The sequence below is a fragment of the Podarcis erhardii genome, assembly GCF_964252035.2.
Source record: "Podarcis erhardii genome assembly, chromosome: W".
Lineage (NCBI taxonomy): Eukaryota > Metazoa > Chordata > Lepidosauria > Squamata > Lacertidae > Podarcis > Podarcis erhardii.
This window is the reverse complement of record NC_138506.1, coordinates 16,034,994-16,044,788: the sequence shown is the minus strand read 5'-3', so window position 1 is coordinate 16,044,788 and position 9,795 is coordinate 16,034,994. Positions and strand designations below refer to the sequence as shown.

Here is a 9,795-nt window from a genome sequence, read left to right as displayed (position 1 = left end):
GGTGGGTGAAGAAGCCGACTCCGACGAAGAAGAGGAAGACGGGGAGAGAGACGGTACGCCGTGGCCGGAAGTGTTAGAATCCTCGGATGACGAGGAGAGTTCCTTCAGGGGCTTTCCGCCCTCACCGCCAGTGGGAGAGGAGGCGGGAGGGGGTGAAGGGGGCCCTGGGGGGGAGGTGGATGTCAGGGAACTGCCATCGGAGAGACAGGTGGTGGACAGGCTACAGGAGAATAGGAGAGAATCTGCAGTAGAAGAGGGAACCAGCAGGGGGAGTGCAGGAGTCACAGCGGAGGGGAGGCTCTGGGATGCTTCCAGTGAGAGTAGTGGAGAGGTAACGGGACCCCCGTTGGGAACGTCCACCCTTCGCCGGAAACTGTCACGCAGAGAGTCTCGAAAGCGCATGTCTGTCAAAGAGCTTTTATGTTGGCGTAAATTCCGTAGACGCCCACTGTCAGATTCTACCAGCGACTGACGGAGTCATGCTTTGGGGGCTCCGTTAGTGCATCGGTTTGGATGACCAGCCAAACCCCAGAGGGATCAAGCTTTTACGCACAAGCAGCTCACTATCCCATCACACCAGGTTTACCAGGACAACGAAGCATGTTTGGCTTTGCTGAATTCTGAAGGTTGTAAGCAAAGCACGAAGCACTTGCAATTGAAGTTGCAACATGCTAGGGAGCGTATTCAGAAGGGACTCGTAACGGTGTCCTATATGCCAGGTAATGAAATTCCTGCTGATGTATTGTCCAAGATTGTATCAAGGGATCAACACTGTACCTATGTGCAGAAGTTGGGTTTGTACTGATATTGTACGAACACGCTGCCCAGTGATGTTCACAGAAAGGGGGAGGATGTTGGTTTCTGCTCTCTTCACTGTGCAGCGAAATGCTTGTCACAAGACAATGTTTACATTCCACAGTCTGTGCTGTTGGGTTTTCCCACGGGAAAGGGAGACTGGATGTGACGTACACTGGTTTCCTGTTTTTCACTGTTCTTTGCAGTTCAGTGTGTTGTTCTCTCCGTGCTTTAGAGGAGAGAGGCAAGATGTTTTTCTGTAATCTACCAGCTTTGAAAGGTAAATAAAGCAACTTAGACTATGTGCACGTATTCCTCATTATTCCGCTGTGCACGGGACACTGCATATCAACAACACTGATTTCCTCCCACCTCCCTCTTTGTATTCCATTTAGAAAATTATTCAGCAAATTGAGCCTTATTACTCAAACCTCTTCATTTTTTATATTAATCTCATTAATCCCTATCTTATCCTCTTGATCTTGAAAATTATTAAACATACACCATTTTGACTTTTCTGCTAAAGCCAATTATTCCTTTCCAGCATCTCTTAATATTTCATTAGTATTACACTAATTCCATAAATATAGGTTTATTACAAAAAGCATTTCTCATACTAAATTTATCCAACGTCCTTTTTTCTGGTTCCGGATAATGTCAGTCCTTATATCATTATATCATCCTCAGTCCAGTGTTCTAATGTCTGAGGCCCTCAGGTCACTTCTAAGCCCCCTCTGCGGGTTTTCTTGTTTCTGTTTGTAGTTGCATACATCCTTGTTCCCCGTTGGGTTCTTTTGCAGTTTTTTTTCTTTCTCTTTGGGGAGCCAATCTCTGGGGAGTTCCGTGTAGTAATATTTTTCATTTCCTTTCATCCAGTTGTCCCATTCCCCGGTGATGCACTCCCCATCATTTAGTTTGTAATCCAGAAAGCAGTTATTCCAGAAATGATCTTCCACCTGTTTCACAGTCCCACCAAAGATAACACTTTTCTTAAATCCAAAATTTAGCCAGTGTCCTCCAAGTTCCATTTCCCAATGTTGCAACTTTTGGTCATGTGGGACTTGAAGTCTCTTTATCTTTTGAGGTGCATTCACAGCCTCTTCCATCTTTCTCTGCCCTTGCCCTTGCTCTGTTAAGTCAACTTCCTGAGTAAGTTGTTGTGCAGTTTCTGTGACTGCATTTCCCCTTGGCACCTCCTTGCTGACTGCAGCTGTTATATAGACCATCTGTTGATTCATCCGAGATACTTTCTCATCCAGCTGGAGCAGTACATCATATATTTTGTCCAGGGTAGATAAAACTTCCTTTCTAGTCATTTTGTCAAGGTCAGGGAGCTAGTCCCACGGTCTGTTTTTCCCAGTTACAGTGTTCTCTTTGTAGATTGTAACAAACACCCTGGCTGGCTTCCTCTAGGGGGTGTAGTTACTTTTTGACATCCATTTTTAAAATGTAACCAACAAGGAAAAAGTTACTTTCAATTCTCAGATATTTTGTTTCCTTTCAACGTAAAACAAACAGGCAGAAGGGAGCGTTAGAATTATTTTCCCCCCTTTCCCAGTTCTATCTGTCAATTTTTCTATAATCAAATTGTAGTCATCACCGACGGTTTCTTTCCTGTCATTCCGTCCCCAGATTAGGGACAATGGAAGCTTGCTTTCTTAACACACTCTCAGCAGGATTTAAAAGTCAAATTTCTCCCCCTTTCCTCCTGCTGGCTGGGGGGGGGGGGTTGATGATTAAAAATGCAGGAAATTCCCAGCTGTCAATTTACCCGGCTTTTAGCTTATAAGATCTTTGCTTTATTCTTTATACAAGGAACGGGAGGCGGACTTCCTGTTTACACCTTCCCGTCTCGGTTCAAATTCAAAGATGTTTTTTTAAGTCCAAAAGTTTCAATTATCCTACTCACGGGTTGTTGTTTAAAGTCCGAATTGTCACAGGAAAAAGGACAGCGCTCTCCGACATCGGCTATGCAGCTTCGCTCCGCAGAAGTAGCGATTGACTCTCAGCACCACGTCAACCCCCGTCTCACTCCGGAGCCCTTAATAGGGTCCCTTTGCTAAACGGGGGGGGGCGCAAACGGTGCCCGCCGAGTCCCACGGTCGCAGGCTTCTTCCGCCTGCGATTTTTGAGAGGGTCCCCGCTTCGCTGCAGCGGTAAGACCCAGTTTCTGTGGAGCTGTCTCCCTCTGGATCAGAGGGAATCCGCCATTGTCGGAGGCACCGCCTCCGGAAGTCTATGAATTGTAACTTTTGAAGATAAACAAAGTGTCCCTCTAGTGGACTATTGAAGCTATACAACTACTGGGGGATTTTTCCATCTCTGGACTTGGGGATTTTCCATGAGAAAGGCAGACCGTGGGACCGACCTTGGCTCATAGACAGAAGTGGGATGAGTGGGAAGACAAGATCAGCTAAAGCCAAAACACAGCAGCAGCCCAGTATAATTTCACAGTTACGCAGATCATCTGTTCCCACGGTACCTGTGGCACAAGAGGAAGATTTAGAACAAACCAGGTTTGAAGGAATGGCCACAGGAGGGGACTTTAATTCACTGCTGAATAAAATTCTTGAAAAATTGGATGGAGTAAGTAAGCAACTGTCTGATCAATCAACCAAAATTGACCAAAATACAGCTAGCATTAATAATTTGACCCAGCAAGTTAGTTTAAATTCTCAATCCATTGGGAAATTATTGGAAGACACCACATTAAATCGTAAAACGGCTGAGGAGGCTAAACAGAAAGTAGAGGCTGTGCAAGAAGAAATTAAACCTATGCGTAAACAGATTGGTGAACATCAGGCACTTCTGTCTATGATAGAATTGAAAAATAAGGAAAATAATATTAGGATTAGGTCGGTACCAGAACTTGAAAAGGAGGATTTAATTGATTATTTGACACGGGAATTTGCAGAATTTTGGTCACTGGAAGAGGATAAAGATTTTAAGATTGTAAGCGCATTCAGACTTGGAAAGGGAGGGAGGAAGATCAAGTCGAGAGACTGTCTGATCTCCCTCAGAACAAAGGAGGAAAGAGATAAGATACTGAGTGCGCATTACCAGAAGACTCTAGAGATCAAAGACTCAAGGATTGAACTCTACAAGGACATCCTGAAACACTTACTAGAACTCAGATCTAACTACGGAGATTTGGTGACACTATTGAGAAGTAACAGAATTGTCTTCAGATGGGAGTTCCCTCAGGGGCTATCCTTCACTTTTAAAGGGAAAAAAGTTAAAATGAAATCTCTGGAAGATAAGGAAAAAATTTTGAGTGCCTACGAAGAAGACCTCCAGAAAGGGATTGAGGCCTTGGGGCTTGACGAACCTGAGAAAGTGATACCACCGTCAAAGGAGGAAGAACTTTTGGGAGCAGTAGGAGGAAAATAGATCTACACCAACATGTCCCTGCAACTATTAAGTTGGAATATTCATGGTTTGAACTTCCCCGAAAAGAGGAAGAAAGTTTTTCATTTACTAAAAAAGGAGCAATTGGACTTAATTTGTTTACAGGAAACACATGTGTGATGGGATGATGAGCTGCTTGTGCGTAAAAGCTTAGTCCCTCAGAACTTGGGCATGGTTCTCAAAACTCTGTCTTAAGCGGAGCCCCTTAAACATGACTCCCTTAATCGCTGGCAGAATCCGACAGTGGGCGTTTGCGGAATCTGCTCCAACATAAAAGTTCCTTAACGGAAACGCGTCTTTGGGATTCTCGGCGCGACAGTTTCCGGCGAGGAGTGGGTGTACCTATGGGGGGTCCTGAGACTTCTCCACTGTTTTCACTAGAAGTCTCTCGGAGCCCTCCCTCCGACTCACTTTCTCTCTGAGCTCCTTCCCTCCCCCTGCTGGTACCTTCCTCTGCTGCCGAGTCTCTCTTAGCGTCCGAGAGCCCTTCCACTGCCTGCCTTTCCGATGGCAGTTCCCTGACATCCACCTCCCCTCCAGGGCCCCCTTCACCCCCTCCCGCCCCCTCATCTACGGGCGGCGAGGACGGAAACCCCCGGAAAGAACCTCCCTCATCGTCAGAGGACTCGAACACTTTTCTCCACTGACTCCCGTCTCTTCTTCCCGAGTACTCCTCCTCATCGGAGTCTATTCCCTCTTCCAGCCCTGATTCTGGGAACCCTTCGAACTCCTCTTCCTCATCGGTGGTGCCAAAGTGTTCCCTCCCGAACCGTGTCACCGGCTGAGGTTTCCTTGGGAACCGTTGATGAAACGTTTCTATTAAAACCTCGTCATTGACCTCTTCTGCCGGTACCCATGTGTTCTCTGACTCCGGTTCTCCTTCCCATTCTACCAAATACTCCACCTGATTCCCCTTCCACCTGGAATCGACGATGTCTGCCACATGATTGTTGCGTTCCCTTTCTTCTATGATTGGTGTTTGAGTAACCTCCCTCTCACGTCCCCCCCCACTCCCGCCCCTCTCGGTACGGCGACAGTAAGGACCTGTGAAATACTGGGTGCAGTTTCATGTGGTTGGGCAACCTGAGTTTGAATGCCACTGGGTTGACCTGTTGTATCACCTCAAATGGTCCCAGCCGTTTAGGTTTCAATTTCTTACACCCGCCCTTGAACGGCAGCCCTTGGGTGGATAACCACACCCGGTCCCCCACCCTTATGGTTTCACCTTCCCGTCTGTTTCTGTCTGCTTGCTTCTTGTATTCTTCTTTGGCCCTCTCTAAATTAAGTTGGAGCTGCCGGTGGATCGCTTCCATCTCTTCTACAAAGTGTTCTGCTGCCGGGACACTCCATCTTTCCCCTCCTTCTCCTGGAAATGCCCTGGGATGACACCCATAATTTGCCAGAAATGGACTCATCCCTGTGGACACATGCTCCGCGTTGTTGTAGGCAAATTCTGCCAGAGCCAACTTATCTACCCAATCATTTTCTCTGTCATTAACATAACACCTCAGGTATTGTTGTAGAATACCGTTTGCCCTTTCCGCCTGCCCATTTGTTTCTGGGTGTCGGGCAGTTGAAAAATTGACCTCTACGTGCAGTAAGCTCATGAGCTTCCTCCAGAACCTGGAAGTAAATTGTTTCCCTCGGTCTGAGACCACCCTCAAGGGGGCGCCATGCAACCTAAAAATATGTTTTACAAACAACTTGGCGGTTTCTTCCGCTGTGACCGCATGCGAGCAGGCTATAAAGTGGCACATCTTGGTTAATAGGTCTACCACCACCATGACAGCTGTTTTCCCCTTGGATTTTGGCAGATCCATCATAAAATCTATGGATACTGCCTCCCATGGCCTTTCTGGTGTGGGTAAGGGTTCCAGTAGCCCCGCCGGTGCCAGCCTCTCCCCTTTTGCCCGCTGGCAGCGGTCGCACCCCCTTACATATTCCCGTACGTCTTCCCTCACCTTGGGCCACCAAAACTCCCTGGTAACCAACCACATGGTTTTGTGTTTCCCGAAGTGCCCCGCTGTGGGGCTGTCGTGCAATTGTTTGAGTACCCTCCCCCTCAGTTCTCCTTCGGGTATGTACAGTGCCCCCTTGTAATACAACGCTCCATTACTTTCCTCAAAACCCCCTGTGTTCTCTCCACCTCCCCGGAGTCCTCTGAGCTTATCTTGGGCGTATTCATTGTTCTCGGTTCCCTCTACCAGTTCTCTCGGCCCCACCAATGCTGCCCCACACACCCAGTGGTCCTCAGGGATGATATATCTCTCCTCTGGCGCTCCCTCCCCCTCTAAATACTCTGGTTTTCGAGAGAGAGCGTCCGCTCTGACATTCTCCGGCCCTGGCACGTAGCAAATTTCAAAATGGAATTTGGAGAACTCCTGGACCCATCTCACTTGTCTCTGGTTCAGTACTCGGGCAGTTCTCCAGTATTCTAGATTTTTGTGGTCGGTGCACACTTGGACCTTGTGCTGCGCTCCAATCAGCAAGTGTCGCCATCTCCGGAACGCCTCATGAATGGCGAGTAGTTCTCGGTCATACACGGTGTAGTTCCTCTCGGACTTGTTCAGTTTCCGCGAGAAGAAGGCACACGGTCTCCATTCCGACGTATCCTTTCCCGGCTGAAGAAGCACCGCCCCCACCGCGCGGTCTGATGCATCGGTTTCTACTCTCATCAGTTGTTGCAGATCCACGTGCAAAAGTTGTTCTTACGACGCGAACGCCTTCTTTAACCTTTCGAACGCTCGCTGCGCCTCTTCCGTCCAGACAAATTTCTTCTTGCTGTTGAGACAATCAGTGATGGGCGCCGTTAAGTGAGCGAAGTTCTTGATGAACTTCCGGTAGAAGTTCCCGAACCCCAGGAACCTTTGCACGTCCTTCTTTGTCCTCGGTGTCTTCCATTCCAGTACCGCTTGAACTTTGCTGGGATCCATGGCCAATCCCTTGTCTGACAAACGGTACCCCAGGAATTCCACCTCTCTGGTATGAAACTGACACTTCTCCAGTTTCACCCACAGCTGGTTTGCTTGCAGTCTGCTCGGTACCTCTCTTACGTCCCGCACATGCTGCTCCTCATTCTCTGAGTACACCAATACGTCATCTAAAAATGCCACACAGTTTTTGTAAAGTAAAGGTCCCAGGACGTGATTCATGAATGATTGAAAACAGGCTGAGCCCCCCTGTAAACCGAAGGGCATAACGAGGTACTCAAAGGCCCCCAAGGGGGTGAACATGGTAGTTTTCCATTCGTCTCCCTTTCTCATTCGTATCAGGTTATACGCCCCCCTCAGGTCCAGTTTGGTAAAAATTTTCCCCTTCCTCACTCGGGTCAAAATGTCATCGATTCTGGGCATGGGGAAGGTTACGGGTTCTGACACTGCATTTACGGCCCGGTAATCCACTACCAATCTGGGTTTATCTGTGTCTTTTTTGTCCACAAAGAACACTGGACTACCCCCCATCACTCGTGACTCCCTGATGAAACCTCCCTTAACTCCTGCATCTCCCTGTCGGACATGGTGTACAGCTTGCCCACTGGCAGCTGGGCTCCTGGGAGTAGGTTAATTTGACAGTCAAAGGGTCTATGCGGGGGCAGTTTATCTGCTTCTCTTTCGCTGAAGACGTTACCCAGGTCGGCGTATTGTCGTGGTACCTTCCCTTTATCTGCTACTTCCATCCATGCTAGGGTGGCCTGGGCTCCTCCCTGAGCCTCTTCCCCCTTGCAGTGTGCTAGGCAATGTGCTGACCCAAAGGAAACTACCCGCTGGTGCCATCCCACTAGCGGATCATGCAGCGCTAGCCAGCTCATTCCCAATATGATGGGCGCTCCTCCCAGGGTGGCCACATTAAACGCTATCACCTCCGTGTGTCTTGCCACCTTCATTATCATGGGGACAGTTTGTTGGTTAACTTCTCCACCCAACAGTTCCCTCCCATCAATCGTTGTCACCTGCAAAGGGTTACTTAAGGGATAGTCTGTATCTGGTGTTCAGCTGCAAACTCCTTGCTCATAAAATTGCAGGAGCTGCCTGAGTCCAATAGCACCTTTATCTTTAGCGGATGTCCGTTTGGTAGCTCTAGCACCACCTCTACGACAAGCGCTGGTCTTGGGGGTTCAGGCTTGGGCACATTCACTGATCTTTGGCCTGGCTGCTGTGCCCCGATGCTGGCAACCAGGCGTTGGCTTTTACCTGCTCCTTAACCCCCTCTTCTTCACCCCCAACAGCTCCCGCCATTCCTTGCCATCCCTTCCTTTGAGGGCAGACTCTGGCAAAGTGACCTGGCTGTTGGCAGAGGAAACATTTCTTGGCGCTCTTTCCCTCCTTCTTCCGCCCTTCATTGGTGTTTGAAACTCCGCGCGCGCGCGCTGTTCCAATCTCCTTCGGTTCTACTGGCGGGGAATGCTGCTCTGGCATCTCTGGAATGCGGAACTCACTCCAACGTTCCCCTTTCCCTTCCCGCTTCTCCAAGGCTCTCGCCTCCTGGCACGCTCCTATGGCAAGCGCGGATTTAGTCAGCTGGTCCATAGACTCCGCCCTGGGCGCGCGGGAATGTTCATCCTTCACCGCCGAGGATAAACCTTCTTCGAACAGCATTTGTATCGGGTCCGCAGACAGGTCCCACCCCAATTTATGGATCAGCATGGTAAACTCTGTCCAGTACTCTCGGACTGTCCAGTACTGTCCAGTACTCTCGGACATGTGATTAGGCTTCACAGGAAAGTTTTAATGAATAAAAGATTAGGTCAATAATTTATCTCATCGGACAAAGTGAAGAAGAGAGGAGTTGTTATATATGCAAAAGAAAGCCTGTCACCAAAATTTCTTTTTAAAGATGAGCAAGGAAGAATTTTGGCAATTGAAATTCAAACCCAAGGAGAAAAATTTTTGATCCTAGGAATCTACGCGCCAAATGAGGGGAAATTGGAATTTTACAAGAAGTTGCATGAGACAATGTTGGATTATATGGATTATAATAACATCATTATGATGGGAGACATGAATGGAGTGGTATCTACGAATATGGATAAAGCACAAAAACAGATTGTAACAAAAGAGGGCAGACTGCCGAAAACTTTTTTTGAGCTGACTGACAATATGGATTTGATTGACATTTGGAGAACCAAAAATCCCCTAGGTAGAGAAGGGACGTTTTTTTCTGAAGCCAAAATGACTTGGACTAGAATTGACCAAATATGGATAACTAGAGGACTGGCATCTAAGATAAAAAAGGTGGAAATCTGCCCCAAAACTTGCTCCGACCATAATGCTGTAAAGATGGAAATGAAACTAACACCTATCGGTTCCTTCAGATGGAAGATGAATGACACCTTATTAAGAGATCAAGAGATTGTCAAAAAGGCCCAAAAGACCTTGAGAGACTATTTTGAAATAAATTTGAAAACCACGGTTGAAAAAAGAGTAATCTAGGATGCAAGCAAGGTGGTCATGAGAGGGTTCTTAATACAACAGAATGCAATAAAAAAGAGATCCCAAAATGAGAAAAAGACAAAATTTTGGAGAAAATAAAAGAGGGAGAGAAGAAATTAAGATCGAAACCAAAGTCACAAGAGATTCTGAGAGAAATTAAGTT

General features: G+C 47.6%; 1 long non-coding RNA gene across 1 annotated transcript in view; it reads left to right on the top strand.

Moving 5' to 3' along the window:
- The first annotated feature begins 686 nt into the window (after window positions 1-686).
- LOC309333281 overlaps window positions 687-9,795 on the top strand; it is a 38,649-nt gene continuing 29,540 nt past the window's right edge. Inside the window, exon 1 of the long non-coding RNA XR_014152444.1 lies at window positions 687-1,007. This is a non-coding gene — a long non-coding RNA (uncharacterized lncRNA). The remainder of the gene's footprint in view (window positions 1,008-9,795) is intronic.